The sequence below is a fragment of the Lolium perenne genome, chromosome 6, assembly GCF_019359855.2.
Source record: "Lolium perenne isolate Kyuss_39 chromosome 6, Kyuss_2.0, whole genome shotgun sequence".
NCBI classification, from domain to species: Eukaryota; Viridiplantae; Streptophyta; class Magnoliopsida; order Poales; family Poaceae; genus Lolium; species Lolium perenne.
In genome coordinates, this window is record NC_067249.2 from 100,341,529 (window position 1) to 100,359,120 (window position 17,592).

Consider the following 17,592-nt stretch of genomic DNA (forward strand, 5'->3'; position numbering starts at 1 on the left):
GTCGGATCTTGTGAGCTGCCTAACATGATCAAGATCATCTATCTGTAATTCTATATGTTGCGTTTGTTGGGATCCTATGAATAGAGAATACTTGTTATGTTGATAATCAAAGTTATGTCTATGTGTTGTTTATGATCTTGCATGCTCTCCGTTACTAGTAGATGCTCTGGCCAAGTAGATGCTTGTAACTCCAAGAGGGAGTATTTATGCTCGATAGTGGGTTCATGTCTCCGTGAACTGGGAAGTGACAGAAATCTCTAAGATTATGGATGTGTTGTTGCCACTAGGGATAAAACATTGGTGCTATGTTCAAGGATGTAGTTACTGATTACATTACGCGCAATACTTAATGCAATTGTCTGTTGTTAGCAACTTAATACTGGAGGGGGTTCGGATGATAACCTGAAGGTGGACTTTTTAGGCAGAGATGCATGCTGGATAGCGGTCTATGTACTTTGTCATAATGCCCAATTAAATCTCACTATACTCATCATAATATGTATGTGCATGGTCATGCCCTCTTTATTTGTCAATTGCCCAACTGTAATTTGTTCACCCAACATGCTGTTTATCTTATGGGAGAGACACCTCTAGTGAACTGTGGACCCCGGTCCAATTCTCTATACTGAAATACAATCCCACTGCAATACTTTGTTCTCGTTTTTCTGCAAACAATCATCATCCACACTATACATCTAATCCTTTGTTACAGCAAGCCGGTGAGATTGACAACCTCGCTGTTTCGTTGGGGCAAAGTACTTTGGTTGTGTTGTGCAGGTTCCACGTTGGCGCCGGAATCTCTGGTGTTGCACCGCACTACATCCCGCCGCCATCAACCTTCAACGTGCTTCTTGGCTCCTACTGGTTCGATAAACCTTGTTTTCATACTGAGGGAAAACTTGCCGCTGTACGCATCACACCTTCCTCTTGGGGTTCCCAACGGACGCGTGTTGTACGCGTATCACTAGCTCAAGAAGGGATGGAGTACCCAACTCCGCCTCGACGGGTTTCGCCGGATCTAACAACCCTTCTCATGTTCTTTTTGTTGATTACTATGGACATATTCGTGCTCGCTTTATTGGTCCTCAAAAGGACAATGTTGATTGGACTATTTGGGTTCCCAAACCCCTTGTTACTAACATGCTAGGACCCATTGAAAAATGGGTACCTAAATCCAAGACTTGATTCCTTGTAGGACTATGCTTCCGGTGGCGCTAAATGGGTGGTTGATAGTGGAGCCACAAGTCATATGACCGGAAGCAAGGATATTGTTGTCGACCTCGTGCCTTCTCTCTCTCTACCGTTTCATATGGCGACAACACGTGCTCTAAGGTATTGGGTCTTGGCAAGGTGGTGGTAACACCCGACATCTCACTTGTGAATGTCCTCCTTGTCGAGACCCTTGGCTACAACTTACTCTCCGTTCATCAAATTGCTCGTATGGGATTATGCACATTCTTTGATGAACATATGGTGGTCCTCTTGTGGAGCAAGACACTCAATGTAGCTTTTGTTGGATATGTAGAGAATGGTTTGTATATTGTCGATTTCTCCGGAAAGACAACTTCTTCCGCTCTTTGCTTATTCGCCAAAGGTGACAAGGGTTGGTTATGGCATCGCCGACTAGCCCATGTCAACATGAGGACTTTGCAAAGTCTCCACAAGGGTGGCCACATTCTCGGACTAAAAGAAGATGTCTCTTTTTGCAAGGATCGTGTTTGTAGGGCTTGCGTACAAGGAAAAATGCATGGAGCTCCTCACAAGGCCAAGACCATCATCTCTACCACAAGATGCTTGGAGCTCCTACACGTTGATCTCTTTGGTCCACCATCTCATGAAAGTCTTGGAGGAAAGAAGTATTGCCTCGTCATCGTTGATGACTATTCTCGCTATTGTTGGGTATTCTTCTTCAAGTACAAGAGTGAGACTCAACGGACCATGATGGAGTTTGCCAACCAAGTTCAACGCAAGTACGACAACAAGATTCTCGTAATAAGGAGCGACAATGGAATGGAGTTCAAGAACTACACATTGGATGACTTTCTCGACGAGGAAGGAATCGAACACTAATACTCCACGCCATATACTCCCCAACAAAATGGGGTCGCCGAAAGGAAGAATCGAACCTTGATCGAAGCTGCTCGAACCATGATGATGGAATACAAGTCCAACTACAATTTTTGGGCGGAAGCTATCTCTACCGCTTGCCATGCTACTAATCGCCTCTACCTTCGCAAAGGTCTTGAGAAGACACCATATGAGATCCTCACCGGCAACAAGCCTAATGTGTCATACTTCAAGGTCTTCGGATGCAAATGCTACATACTTGTCAAGGACACGCGCCTATCCAAGTTTGATTCAAGAGCTCAAGAAGGAATCTTCGTTGGCTATGCTACGGATTCTCACGCCTATAGGGTCTTCAACAAGTCAAGTGGACGTGTTGTAGAATCTTGTGATGTGACGTTCGATGAAGATGATAGATCTTTGGAGGAGCGAAGTGCTTCTTGTGAGAAAGGAGATGCAATTCCCCCGGATACCATAGGAAGGATGGGTGTTGGCATTCGCCTACCTCAAACGCTACCTTCTATGAGTACCGGGGAAGGACCAAGTTCCACGCAAGTGGAGCCATCTACACCACAAGGCCAAGCTTCTTCAGTTGATCTAACAAATGCAAGTCAACCTCTACAACAACCTCAAATTCAACCTCAACCTCAAGATCAACCTCGACATCTACAACAACAATCAAGTCCAAGTTCACCTCAACAAGCTCAAGAACAACATACACCGCAAGCTCGTCTACCTCAACACCCAACATCAAGTGACCAAGGTCAAGCTTCAAGTTCTTCTCCGAGTGGTTCGGGGACAATCTTCATGGACAATGATATTCCCTATACCCCCGAGCCGTCCGGATCTCATGACAAGGTTGCCTCTTTCAACAACAATGGAGGTCAAGGCGAGGACCTAAACCGTGATGAAGGCCAAGAGGACTCACAAGAACCATCTCCTCAAGCCGACACTCGCCGTGAAGATCCTACTACAAGACACTTGCGTCTCAAGTCTCATTCCTTGCAAAACATCATTGGTGATCTAAAGAGAAATGTCACCACTCGGAGGCAACTTGCAAACTTTTGTGCGCACCATGCCTTTGTCTCTAGGGTGGAACCACTCAAAGTTGATGATGATCTCAACGATCCCGATTGGTTGAATGCAATGCAAGAGGAACTCAACAACTTCAAGAGGAATGATGTATGGACTCTCATGAAGCGACCCGATCATTGCCGCAATGTTATCGGCACCAAGTGGATCTTCAAGAACAAGCAAGATGAAAGTGGCACGGTCATCCGCAACAAAGCAAGATTGGTGGCACAAGGCTATTCTCAAGTCGAAGGCGTGGACTTTGGTGAAACCTTTGCACCCGTTGCAAGGCTCGAGTCCATCCGTATCCTTTTGGCCTTTGCCTCACATCATGGCTTTAAGTTGCAACAAATGGATGTTAAGAGTGCTTTTCTTAATGGTCCTCTACATGAGGAAGTATATGTGAAGCAACCCCCGGGGTTCGAGGACCCCCATTTCCCGGACCATGTCTTCAAGCTCAAAAAGGCCCTATATGGTCTCAAACAAGCTCCTAGAGCTTGGTATGAGCATCTCAAGGAGTTGCTTGAAGACCGTGGTTTCGAAGTGGGGAAAATCGATCCCACTCTTTTTACTAAGAAGGTCAATGGGGAGCTTTTCGTATGCCAACTCTATGTAGATGACATCATATTTGGCTCTACTAACACAAAATTCAATGATGAGTTTGCTATGTTGATGACAAATAGGTTCGAGATGTCGATGACGGGTGAACTCAAGTACTTTCTTGGGTTTGAGATCAAGCAAATGCGACAAGGCACCTTCATCAATCAAGCGAAGTACCTCCAAGACATGCTCAAGCGCTTTGATATGAAGGATGCCAAGGGGATTGGAACTCCAATGCAACTCAAGTGTCAACTCACTCTTGACGAGGGCGGCAAGGCGGTGGATACCAAGCTCTACCGTTCGATGATAGGTTCGCTTCTCTACCTTTGTGCCTCTCGCCCGGATATAATGTTGAGCGTTGGTATGTGTGCACGGTTTCAAGCAAGTCCGAAGGAAAGCCACCTTGTGGCGGTCAAGAGGATCTTTCGATATTTAGTTGATACCCCACACTTCGGACTATGGTACCCAAGGGACACGGACTTTGCTTTGGTTGGTTTCACCGACTCCGATTGGGCAGGCGACAAGATTGATAGGAAGTCTACCTCCGGAGCATGTCACTTTCTTGGAAGATCTTTGGTGTGTTGGTCCTCGAAGAAGCAAAATTGTGTCTCCGTCTCCACCGCGGAAGCCGAGTATATTGCCGCGGCAAGTAGTTGTGCTCAAATCCTATGGATGAAGCAAACCTTGCGGGATTATGGACTCGAGTATAGCAAGGTGCCTCTTTTGTGTGACAATGAGAGCGCAATCAAGATCGCCTACAATCCGGTTCTTCATGGCAAGACGAAGCACATTGAGATACGGAACCACTTCATCCGGGACCACATTGCTCGCGGAGATATTGTACTATCCTATATTGGCACCAAGGAGCAATTGGCGGACATCTTCACGAAGCCCTTGGATGAGAAGCGCTTTATTGAGTTGAGGCATGAGCTAAATATCATTGATCCGTCGAACTTTGCTTGACCGTCGTGTGCACATACCAATCTTACCGTCATATCTAGATGAAAGGCACGCATGGACATAGGGGGAGTGCGGTTTAAATCCATTGAGCTATCACTCCCCCCATAATGCATAAAGAAATCCAAAACATTTGCTATTTGTCAATTAAGTGACTTATGAGCTTCATGTTGAGTTGTAGTCCGTGAGTCCTAGATACATCTACGCGACCTCACAACTACTATACTCTTACACGGTGGCTTCGGCCACCAACACCCCCTCTTTGAGGGTTTTTCGGTTCTTCATGACCTTGTTTTGTCTTTCTTCTTTGCTTTCTTCTTCTTGTTTTAAGAACCTCTATCAAGCTTGTTTTCTCGTGATTTTTGCAAGCTTGGTTGTATGTTCTTTTTCTCCATCTCTCTAGTTTCGTTACCCTCCTTTTTGGTGTTCCGATGCCAAAGGGGGAGAAGTTCCTAGGTGGATGGAGACTTTTGTTGTTTGTAGCCGTTTGGTTCTAGTTGCTTATCTTGTCTTATGGCTACATCAACAACCCTATGGAGGCATCCTATTGTGAGTTTGGGTATTCTCAAGGCTATGGTATGATAACTTCACCCAAATCTCCGTATATGATCTTATGTTGCCTCCATATTGTGCATATGCCTCTTGAACATGTCATCTATCTATGTTGCATATGTGCTTGGTTTGTAAAAACTAGGGGGAGTGATGTCTCTATAACATGTGTATTTGTATTCAAATACATATTCATGATATGCACATGTGTAGGGGGAGCTCCGTCGAGTTTTTGCAAATCTATTGTTCTCATCATAATATCATTTGTTATTGTCAACTCTTGTGTTGTCATCAAACACCAAAAAGGGGGAGATTGTAAGAGCAAAATTCACACCCCAAGTTTTGTGTGTTTGATGACAACACTTGAGTAATCTCACCGTGTGTCTTGAGTATCATTGTTAGATTTGCAAGTACACGGTGACCTCGCCGGACGCGTCAAGATCGGAAGACTGAAGCATAGTTGATAGGTTTTCTGGTTTTGTGTGTGTTTAGCGAGGTAACAAAGTTGGAGAGAAAAAGGGAAGAAAACCAGATTTAGCCAGGCCGGTACTACTGGTACCTGTAGCGGTAGTACCGCTACCCCTATAGGTACCGCTGTCGGTACCGCTCTGAGTCTGCGCTGATTCACCGTCCGAGAACACAACTGCGGTACCCTGCGGTACCTGGAGCGGCAGTACCGCTCACGAGCGGTAGTACCGCTCAAGGTACCGCTTTAGGTAACAGAATCGAGTTCTGATCGTACCGCTCCGGTACCGCCCTGGTACCGCTCTGGATCCAGTAAGGTCTGGACCCTATTGCGGTACCTCGAGCGGTACCTCGGGCGGTAGTACCGCTCTGCGTCCTTTGACCAGATCTGGATCGAATTTGAACTCAGAGCGGTAGTACCGCTTACCCCAAAGTGGTAGTACCGCTTAGGCCAAATCTGGACATAACGGTTGGATTTGGAGGAGCCTATTTAAGGGCCCCTTCTTCCCCAACACGATTTTATCTCTTCCCCTTCTCTCTCCTCCATTGTTGCTGAGCTTAATCCTTGAGGATCTCCTTCCCCCTCCAACCAATCTTGCCCAAACTTTGAGGATAGGTGGAGGATACCCCGATCTATAGTTCTACCAAGAGAGATTTCACAAATACTAGCTATTCCTTAGTGGATCTTGGTGGTAGGGTTCCTTTGGTGGATCTTGGAGAAGAGTTCCTTTGGTGGAGCATTGGTAGGGTTCCTTTGGTGGATCTTGGAGAAGAGTTCCTTTGGTGGAGCATTGGAAGAGTTCCTATGGTGGAGCATTGGTGATGGGTTCCTATGGTGGAGCATTGGATGTGTGCAGCTATGGAGTCTAGCTTGGTGATGTACTAGATCCATAGGGTGTTGGGAGCATCCTTGTGTGTGGAGCTCGCCCCAACCTTGTGAAGGAATCACCGCCTCGACCGGTGCCTTAGTGGAAGAGGGAGAGCACCTCCGTGGAGCTCTCTCGAGGAAGAGGGTGAGGCCTTCCTTCGTGGTGTGGCCGCCTAGTCTCTTGTGTGAGACTAGCACCTCCTCAATGCAGACGTACTTCCTTTAGTGGAAGGAACTGCGGGAAACAAACCTCGACTCGCCTCGCGCCCCCCCGGTTGTCTCGCTCCTTACTCTCATTATCTTGTTGATTCCTTTACTTGTTGCACTCGTTCGATATTCATTGTAGGATCACCCCCATTGCTAAAAGTCATACCTTTACCTTCCGTTGCATAAAACTTGAAAAAGACTAAAACTTGCCATAGCGCCATTCACCCCCCCCTCTTGTTCACTACGATCCATTCAGTAGCTTCTGTTCTTTCTCGTCTAGCTGAAATTACTTTTTACCCCTTGTCCACGTGTACACCGTCTATTCCGCAACTTCTCTATCCAACGGTGCGTCGATTCACCGCACCTCTATATAAAGACATCGTCTTCCTCCTTTGGTCCTTTCACTCGCGCCGCACCTCTGCTTCTCCTCTGCAAAATCCTCCATTACTCCCAGTGCATCAAGCGCTCAACCACACTCTCATCCTTCTCCGCCGTACTCATTGATGCCACCTCGCACCCGTTTGACCAGGCATAGCACTCCGGAGTCCATGATGGCCGCCGAAGATCTGGAGTGGGAGAGATCCAAGATCTCGAACCAGGACATGAACCTGCTGAAGAAGCTAGGGTTCACCAAGAAGGAGAAGGCGCTCCGCTTCCCCAAGGAGGAGAGCTATCCAACACCTCCAATCGAGTATCGGGTCAGTTTTGTTGACCATCTTATCGGAGGTCTTTCTCCCCCCATCCACGAATTTCTTCGGGGTCTTCTTTTTGTCTATGGGCTTCAGCTACACCAGCTGATGCCCAACTCCATCCTCCACGTGTCGATTTTTATCACACTGTGTGAGTGCTTCCTCGGAGTCCAACCGAATTGGGCTCTGTGGAAGCGTATCTTCTGCCTCCGCCGTAATGGCTCCCACAACATCGCCTACAACATTGGCGGCGTTGTTATCTGTGTTCGTTCTGACGTCGAATACTTTGACATCAAATTCCCCGACTCCGTCCAAGGTTGGCGGAAGAGATGGCAGTATGTTCATGAAGAAAGCTCCAACTCAGTGGAGGACAACATCGCCCCTTTTGACGGAGGAGCCAAAATCCTTCGCCGCCGTTCCTGGGATGCTGAAGCTACCGAAGCTGAGAAGTTGGCGACAGAAGCGCTAATGACTCGCATCCACGAGCTACAAAATACCCGCGGCAAGGAACTGTTGGGTATTGAGATCACCGCGTATTTCCTTAGGATTAGAGTGCAGCCCCTCCAGGCTTGCAAAAATCCCCTCTGGAGGTATGCTGGTGAAGAAGACGTCGACAGGCTCTCAAAAGACCTTCCTTTGAAGGATTTTGAAAAGCTTATCCGAAGAATCTCATCGCTCAGCAAGAAGGATACTATTCCATCTTCTTGCCGCATTACGCCATATAGTAGCGCCAATCCCCTTCCCGAGGTAATTTTTCCTCTTAGTCGCTGTATTGTCTTGTCGAGTTCTATTATTTGTCGACTACTATCTTGCCAGCTTTTTTGCATATCTTCCTTTTTTATCGACACTCTTTCTTTTTCTCAGAACCACCCCGTTCTTGCTTCTCTTCCTCCTTTTCCTGAGGGTGGAGAAGTTGAAGATCGTACCATTTTCGATGATGACAACCAAGGTACCTCGCGCCCTGAGAGTGAAGTCGCAGGTTCTTACAAATCCGCGGCTTCCTCTGAAAAAGAAGCTGAGTCCGAGGCCACTACCTCGACACACTCCCTTCCTTCCGCTGTTTCGCCAAGGAACAAGAGGAAAAGGGATGAAGTTGAAGATTCGGCACCTCCAAAGCCGTAGAAGCTGGTCCTTCAGATAGGAAGGCGGCTTTCAATCCATATGATGATGCACTCGTCAGCTCGTAAGTTCTCTATTGATTCTTGTTGTTTTTCTCTCGATGTTTTTGTCTATCTTGCTTCTTATATTGTCGCCAATTTACTGCAGTGGTGACGAGGAAGAAGCGGCAACCTATTGACGTGACTGCTCAAACGAGTACGTCGCGTACTTTAGTTGTTTCTAAAGCGCAAGCTGATGGAGATGAATCTTCGCCTCCTCAGCAAAACACCGAGCAGCCAACTCCTCCTGCAAGCCCCCGTGCCCCTTCACCAAAAAGGGCAAGGGTTGAATTAATCACGGAGCCTGCCTTACAACTGCGTGGCTCCACGACTCCTCTTCTGGATGATGTAAGTCCCTACTCCTTTTTGTGCAAAGTACTTTCCGATGCTATCGACTTTTTGTTGTTTGCTTCTTTTTTGCTTTGTGCTGCCAAGCTTTTTACTATATTGACGCTTTCTTTATCTATCTTTCTTCGTCAGCCTTTGATTAAGGAATTCATCCGCTTCGGTACCCAATTCGTCGGGTACCGTGATCATGCTAACAAAGCTGAAGGTAATATTTTGCTGCTTCTTCTAGCAAATGACTTCTCGCTCCTTTCTTGTCGTGATTTTGGCTGGTTTTGACTATTTTGGCAGAAAATCTTGTGGAAGCCAACAAGCGTGCTGATGCACTTGCTCAAAAATTGGAACAAAGTGAAAAGGCTCGTAAGAAGGCTCAAGCAGATGCTAAGAAGGCCAAGGCAGATGCTGCTGCTGTCGAAGATCTTCGGAAGAGACTTCATGACGCAGAAACTGCTTTAAGCGACAAAGTGACCGAGCAAGCTGCTCGAGAAAAAGTGATAATCAGTCGCTTGCAGTCGCAGAATCGACGTTTTGTTAGTAAGTGCTCGAATCCTTGTGCATTTCTTCGGGTTACTTCACGTTTTTCGAGCGTTCTTATTGACGAGCTACCCTTTGCTTGTTTTCAGGGAGAACTCATCAAGAATACGAAGTGGAGGATCCTGAAGGCGATCAGCTTATCGACGCGCTTTCTCTTCTTGAAATCCATGGGGATGAAGCACGCGAAGGCCTTGCTGACGCTGAAGCAGGTCTGTCGAAGCTTTTCCCCTATTTCTTCCCGAAGAAAGAGGAGCCCAACACTTTTACTGCTCTTGCCAAAAGCTTCAATGTGCCGGAAGATCTTGGGCTCAAACTTTGCCAAGAAGGCCTGAAGATTGGTGTTGAAGGCACCATCGCTCTGATTGCTGATAGCCAGCAAAACATCGACTGGGCTAAAGTTGGCGACATAAAGGAGATGGAGACGAAAAAGTGGCAATCCCTAATTAGAGCTGCCAAGCCTCCCTCAAAGCCGATCCTTGCCTTCCTTGGTGTCAAACCAACTCCTGCTCCAAGCGTATCCAAGCCGGAGGTCAAGTAGACCACCTTGTCTTTCTTTATTTTTTCTTTTTCCCTTTTGATGCTGTCGCCAAAGTAGCTTCGGCGACACTTACCCCACTAGTTTGTTAGGGCGACCTCCATTGTAATGTCTTGTAAATATTCTGAAAATCAATGGAATTCTATTTTGCTTGATGATTGATGTCGAACCTTTTTTTTTAGTTGACATTTGACAACTATACTCCAACTCCTCATCCTTCCGATGTTTTTCCTACTTCCTCCCGCTCGAAGAAAACGCCTATTAATAATGAGCTTCGTGAAGATTCCTCGAGTAAGGGTTCAGCGCAAGTCTTGGAAGAACTTCGTCAGCAGCTTCAGTATGCGAAGAAGCAAACACTTGTGATGATGGAGCAATCTCGAAAGGCATCCGAAAAGGAGAAAGTTGCACTACAGCAAGCTCAAGAAGCCATAGCTGCCAAGGAAGCCGCCGTTTCTGAAGCTGCAAAAGCGACCACTCGAGAAAATTTTATGCTCGAGTTGATGAATGAAGCCAGTTTGGACATGTCAGGTATGCTTTTGCAAATCAAAACTTCTGTTTTCCCGCTGTTTCCTTTTTTAAAATTCTTGTGCTGTCGCCAAATAGGTCCTTTCTCGACGCTGCTGCTGAAGACCAAAGGGTAGACGCAAGGACAAATCTCCTGGTTAACCTCTCCCTTGACCATGGTTCTTTGTTCTGGGCCACTCCAGAACATACCCGACAGATTGTCAGGTTTCAAGACCGCGCCTGTCAGGTTCGTGAATTCCTTGATTTCTGCACCAGAACCTTGTCCCTTGTTTACAAGACAATGTTTCCTCGGAACGAGACACCCGACACCCTTCTTGGTCTGATTGAAAAATTTCGGGATGCCCCTCGTATCCATAACTTTGTGCGAGCTCAATTGTATGCTGGAGCAAGATTCACCATGATTATGATACAGATCTGCTACCGAAAATTAGACCTGGCGAAGATTGTCTCCAAGTGCCTGGCCAAGCAGTCGAGGCGAAAAAGGAACATCGACAAAATCAATGATATTGTAACTCCTGTAGCCGAAGAAATGATGGAAGAACTTCTTTGGATGGACTTTGAATTCTTTGTCAAAGGAAGCTATGCTGAACATACGACAACTGCTGCAAATAACAAAGGTCTATCCATAGATAGTATATTAGGCATTAACTGAGTTATACTATATTGCGAGAAATTATGTCTGTATTTTTTTGTCGAATTCTTTGTGATAATGAAGTTGTCTATATTGTGAAGTGTAATCTATATTGCGAAGCCCCCGAGCCTTTGGCCGGAGCTCATACTATTTTTTGCGTCTCGATGAATTTACTATTTTGCGAGAAATTATATATTTTGTTGTCGTGGGTTATGAGCCCCCGAGCCTGTCGACAAAAAAGATGTATATCACCAATATCTTTTACTATATTGTAGCACCGCGAGCCCGCCTCATTAAAAACCTTTCCAGCCCCACTCGGTGCCCTGAAAAGGAAAAAAGTGCGTCTGAAAACTCGCGAGCATTTCAGTACATTGTATTTTTACAAAGGAGGACTATATTTCGACTCTAAGCGTAGAACCGCCTGAGTTGCGCCACGTTCCAGGGGTTTTTCTCGGGAACCCCCATCTTCTTGTCCTTGATCCTGTATGCTCCTCCTTCGATTACTTCTGTGAAGATGTAAGGGCCAAGCCATGGCGACTCGAGTTTTTCAGTACTCTGTTGATTGAGCCGTAGAACTAGATCTCCGACCTGAAAAGACCTTGGCCGCAGTCGTCGACTGTGGTAGTTTTTCAAGTCTTGCTGGTACTTGGTAACCCGTGATAGTACTTCATCTTGAGCTTCATCAAGTGCATCGACATCGTCCTCTAATGCTCTTCTGGAAGCTTCTTCATCATACTCTGTAACTCTTGGGGAGTCATGCTCTATTTCTATTGGTAGTACTGCCTCAGCTCCATGGACCAGAAAAAACGGAGTTTCCTGTGTCACTGTATTTGGTGTTGTTCGAATACTCCACAATACACTTGGCAATTCTTCTGGCCAAGTATGTCGAGCTTTTTCCAGTGGTCCCAACAAACGCTTCTTGATGCCGTTGCAGATGATACCATTGGCTTTCTCGACTTGACCGTTGGTTTGCGGGTACCCAACTGACGCGAAGTGCAATTTGATGCCTACTTCTGCGCAATATGCCTTGAATTCCTTGGATGTGAAGTTACTGCCATTGTCCGTGACGATGCTATGAGGTACTCCAAACCGAAAAACAATGCTTTTCACGAACTTTATTGCTGACGCTGCATCTGGTGAATTTATCGGCTTCGCTTCTATCCACTTGGTGAATTTATCAACAGCGACGAGCATATACTCGTATCCTCCTAGCGAGGCTTTGTGTAACTTTCCCACCATATCGAGGCCCCATTGAGCAAAGGGCCAAGACAGCGGTATTGGCATCAGTTCCGCTGCCGGAGAGTGAGGTTTTGCGGCAAATCTCTGGCACGCGTCACAAGTTCGTACTATCTCCTTCGCGTCCTCGATTGTTGTTAACCAGTAAAATCCAGCCCGAAAAACCTTGGCCGCGATAGCTCGACTGCTCGCGTGATGACCACATATTCCCTCGTGTACATCCTTCAAGATTATCCTTCCTTCTTCGGGTGTGACACACCTTTGTAACACACCCGAAATACTGTGCTTGTACAACTCCCCTTTGACCACTGTAAAGGCTTTGGATCGTCGAATAACCCGCCTTGCTTCAACTGGGTCGTCGGGTATTTCTTTCCTTAAGATGTATGATATGTATGCTTGCATCCATGGGACCTGCACCATCATCACTAGCTCCTGGTCCTCTTCTTCTTCTGGTGCTTCCTTGGGAGTCGTCGATGTTTTATCTTCCTTCTGCTTCTTCTGTGCCTTCTTTGGTTTTGTGGATCTCTCAGTTATCTCTTCCCAAAACACACCTGGTGGAATTGCGAGGCACTGCGACCCGATGTTTGCAAGAACATCTGCTTCATCGTTGCTCAGCATGCTGATGTGATTTACTTCGCATCCATCAAATAACTTCTCGAGCTCATTGTACACTTCCTTGTATGCTACCATGCTATCATTGACTGCATCACATTGGTTCATGACTTGCTGAGCCACCAATTGTGAGTCGCCAAAGATTTTTAATCGAGTTGCACCACAAGCTTTCGCCATCTTCATCCCGTGTATAAGAGCTTCATATTCTGCTTCATTGTTAGATGCGTTTGGGAACGTCATCCGTAGGACATACTTCAGTTTGTCGCCTTCAGGTGATACAAGTATCACGCCAACTCCAGCTCCTTCTACCCGCTTGGACCCACCAAAGTTCATGGTCCAAGTTCTCGATAAATCCGGGGGTCCTGTGTTTTGCAGCTCCATCCACTCTGCGATGAAATCTGGCAGAATTTGCGATTTTATTGCTTTTGTTTTTTCATATGTGATGTCCCGAGGAGAAAGTTCTATTCCCCAAAGGGAGACACGACCTGTAGCTTCTGGATTGTTTAGTATATTTGATAGAGGTGCTTCATTGACCACTATTATCGGGTGTGCCGAAAAATAGTGCTGCAATTTTCTTGCGGTTGTGAACACTCCATATGCTAGCTTCTGGTACTGCGGGTACCGCTGTTTTGAAGGCGATAAAACTTCACTGATGAAATATACCGGCCTCTGCACTCCATGGAGTTTTCCTTCTTCCTCTCTTTCGACAACTAGCGCCGTGCTGACCACCTGAGGTGTGGCTGCAATGTATAACAGGAGGGGTTCCTTCTCTTTCGGCGCCACCAAGATTGGTGGTGTCGAAATTGTGCGTTTAAGATTCTCGAAGGCTCTATCTGCTTCTTCGCTCCACTGGAACTTCGCTCCTTGCTTGATTAAAGCGTAGAACGGTAACGCCTTTTCTCCCAGCCTGGCGACGAATCTCTCCTACTTAAAAAAGGGGAAGAGGTTCCGTCGTCAGCCCGATACATGGTCCGTTTCGTCAAACCGTTCTCGTCCCGCTTTCTTTCATCAGCTCCCGTTCCTTTCATCCATCATCCCACCCCCGGCGATTCCGCGCAAAATTGATGTGAATTGCCAAAACTACCGCGTAAGGAAATTGCTACTCCCGTCACTCATGTTCTGGCTGGGCGAGGTCGCACATCTGGGCATCTCCATACTCCAAATCCCCCCTGAAGTCCTGATGGCACCACCCCCAATTCCAGGCCTAACTCTAGGCGGGACTGCGGCGGATTGCGCCCCCGCTCCGGTGGTCCTTCCCAGGTAGGCCGGCACGCATCTCGCCTCTCGATCTCCTCTCCCATCTTTGTTATGGCGTTCCTGCTCGGAGGTGCACGCCGCCACGTGTAGTCGAGCGGGCAAGATCAGCACTCTGTAGGCTAGGGCCAACCAGGAGGAGGATCTAGCGACCAGACCACCACCATCAGCGCAAGGTTAGTACAATCTATTGTTAATCTTCTCTGTCTCTGTTCATATGTTCCCAACTGTTTGTACTGCATGTCTGACCATGAATTGTTATTCAGATGTCCGGGAAGGATGATTCTGTACCAAACTTTGCCCCGTTGTTTTTGGTAATGAGGCCGTTGTGATTGATGATGAGGAGGATATGCCTCTGGTCCCTCCATAGTTGATAATTGGTGGGAAGCAAATTTGGTGCACATGAGCACCAGTTTTTCAAAATATTTAAAAACTGTATTTCTGCGATCCAAAAAATCATCACATTTATTCCAAAAATACATACACATGTTCTGAATATTTATGAAAAATTTCGGTAGAAATTACATTATATTTTGAGCTACAGGAAAAAAACAAATTTGTGGCTACGTATAGATGTATATATTTGTCAGAAATTTGTCTTTTTTGTATAGCTTAAAATATAACATATTTTTCTCTAAAATTTCTACCGTACCTTCAAAATGTATATATGTGTGTGGGTATTTAATTTCATATTTTTTGAAATCCAAAAATATGATTTTTAAAAATCAGGAGCACTGGTGCTCATGTGCCAAATACACTTTTCGTAGTTGGTGCCTCTTCATTGGTGCTTGTTGTAACACTTCAAGTGCTATAGTGCAGTTAATTTTGCAGACCAGACCTTTGTATTATAGTGTTGTTGTAGTTCTGTTTTTTACCGCTTTGGATTTATGTTTATTCCTTATATGCTTGCCGTTGGTACCTACTGGGGTGGCTGCAGCACTGCCTTCTTCAGTGCATTCAGCCTAGACTGGCTGTTCTGTCCTGTTTAGTGTGTACTACACAACTTGTGCTTTTGTTGCTTCACGGGTGTATTGCATGTGCATCTGGTAGGATGGTAGCCTTCTATACATAGTGTGGTGCACTGGTGTACATGCATTGTAATGATATTTATGCAGCTACCCGCAATAAAATTAAGTAACCTCCCAACCAAGTTGGATTGGAGTACAATGTCTTATATTTGGTAGAATGAAAAAATCCGATTCGTGAATTCGAATTGTTACTGGTCTTGATTTCTTCTTCTTTCTACAATGTAAGCTCTTCCAGTGTCACAACTCATGGAACAAGCCATAAAGCGACTCTTTGAAGATATGCAGTGATGTTTACCTCCATCTTACAAGACTCAAAGACAACAGTAAATGGTAACTTTTGTGTGATTTATCATTTAGATTCGCCCATTTAAATTGACCTTTTAAGTTGATCTATCATTTGGATTGCCTATAAATATTAGCACCATTATTTTTCTCATTATGCTTCTTTAGAATCTGCTGCAAGGGCCTGATTCTTAAGATCTTCTTTAATTTAAATTCTCACAGGTGTCTCTTCACTCTATTTCCAAGAATGCTTGGAAATATAATCTCCATTGTTGTGCTACGTAAATGTTGGAATGTGTGTATGATTAATTCATCTGTGAGCTCTTATATTTTATTAAGCTTGATCTACACATGATACCAGTATCTCCGCTCATCACATTTCTTACAGCCCTGATATTCTTGTAAAAGGTCTCTTTGATGCAGAACAATAGATCCATATATTTATTTTGTTTGATACACTTTTTTTTAATATAGATGTTATTCACCGTGCTCACCAAGCTCTGGGTACCAACTGCTCTGGCATTCATTTGGTTCCTATATATGTTCAGTTATACCATATCTATTAGGAGAGCTGTCGACAACTTTATGCTGGGAGCATGTAATGATGGTTGTTTTAGTTTGTTCACTCACAGTTGACTCTCTACTGATCTCTGATTAATTTATTCTGTTTGAAGCACGATGCACAAAATTATGCTTGGTGTCTTAGAAAATAGCATCGGAGTATATTAGCAACTATGATGACATAGCACAATGCTCACTCTCTCGGTGTCTTATTTTCTTCGTTTCTTGACTAATCAACTTTGTGCAAAACTACCAACAAACTATTTCTCCTAAAGCTGCGGCTTAATTAAGATACTAAATGATCATATAAGTGTAAGTGCACTGTATATGTTGTTAGTTTCTTATTGCGCACATGGTTACATCCCTTTAACCATTTTTTGCGTTTGATGAATTGCTAACTAGCGGATGTGTATATCAGAGCGATCATGTTTGAGGACCTCTCCCTTCTCACACAGATGGTTAGTATGAAGTAAAGGAGCAACTCAAGGAGATTATGCCTACAAAGCTGATAGGTCGCCTTACAGAATTAAGTGAGTGCCACTTCTTGATTTCTTATAAACATTTTGTGTTTGAATGATGGATTGATTCTTGTGGTTCCTATGTTCACAATCATGTGTATCAGTAATTAGTTTCCTGTCTCAAGTATGTTGATAAAGTTGGCCGCCATTATGTAGTTATGATTGTCATGGACCTTATGGAAGTGAGAGCGCCAGAGCTGATATTTGTTGGCAGATATTTTTTATGACCAAACAAATTAAAGGAGTGTATATTATGCTTGACACATTATTCCCTTGCCTGATGCCCATGTAGGTTGTGAGTCATGTCTGAAATACTCCCTCCTGTCGGATTAGATTGACGCAGGCTCGGGCATCAAGTACACAAATGTTGGTACTGTTTCGTGTCGATTAATTTCGACCGGAGGTAGTATTTCATTTTTTCATGGTTTTATTGTTGTATGACCATGCATGTTTCTTGTGCTAAGTATCCCTTCGAGGTTTTATTGTTGTAAAACACCTTACTATATACCTCACATGCAAAAATAAGCACAATTTTCTTATCCAGAAGCAATAGACCTCATGATTATATTATTATGATGGTCAAATATCCCTTCGAGGTTCAGATGTATGCCTTGCTTAATCTGATATTTTTCTTGTTATTCATTCACACAGAACTTTGTATGGATATTTTGACTTATTTGTACTTCCTAGCCTTACAGCCACTGGTGGAAAAACAGGCTTTGGTCGCGGTTGGCAACTGCCATTAGTCGCGGTGGCGCAACCGCGACCAAAGCAGCGCGACTAAAGGCCCCCCCCTTTAGTCGCGGTTCCTTACGAACCGCGACTAAAGGCCCGTCCACGTGGGCCGCAGGGGAGCGCCAGGGCGGAGGACCTTTAGTCGCGGTTCTTCTGGCCAACCGCGACT

At 45.3% G+C, this 17,592-nt stretch overlaps 1 long non-coding RNA gene across 1 annotated transcript; it reads left to right on the top strand.

Moving 5' to 3' along the window:
- The first annotated feature begins 14,029 nt into the window (after nucleotides 1-14,029).
- Nucleotides 14,030-17,369, top strand: LOC127307416 (uncharacterized). Its single transcript, XR_007855539.2, has 3 exons — nucleotides 14,030-14,475; nucleotides 14,566-16,700; nucleotides 16,981-17,369. It is a non-coding gene; the product is annotated as an uncharacterized lncRNA (long non-coding RNA).
- The last annotated feature ends 223 nt before the right edge of the window (nucleotides 17,370-17,592 follow it).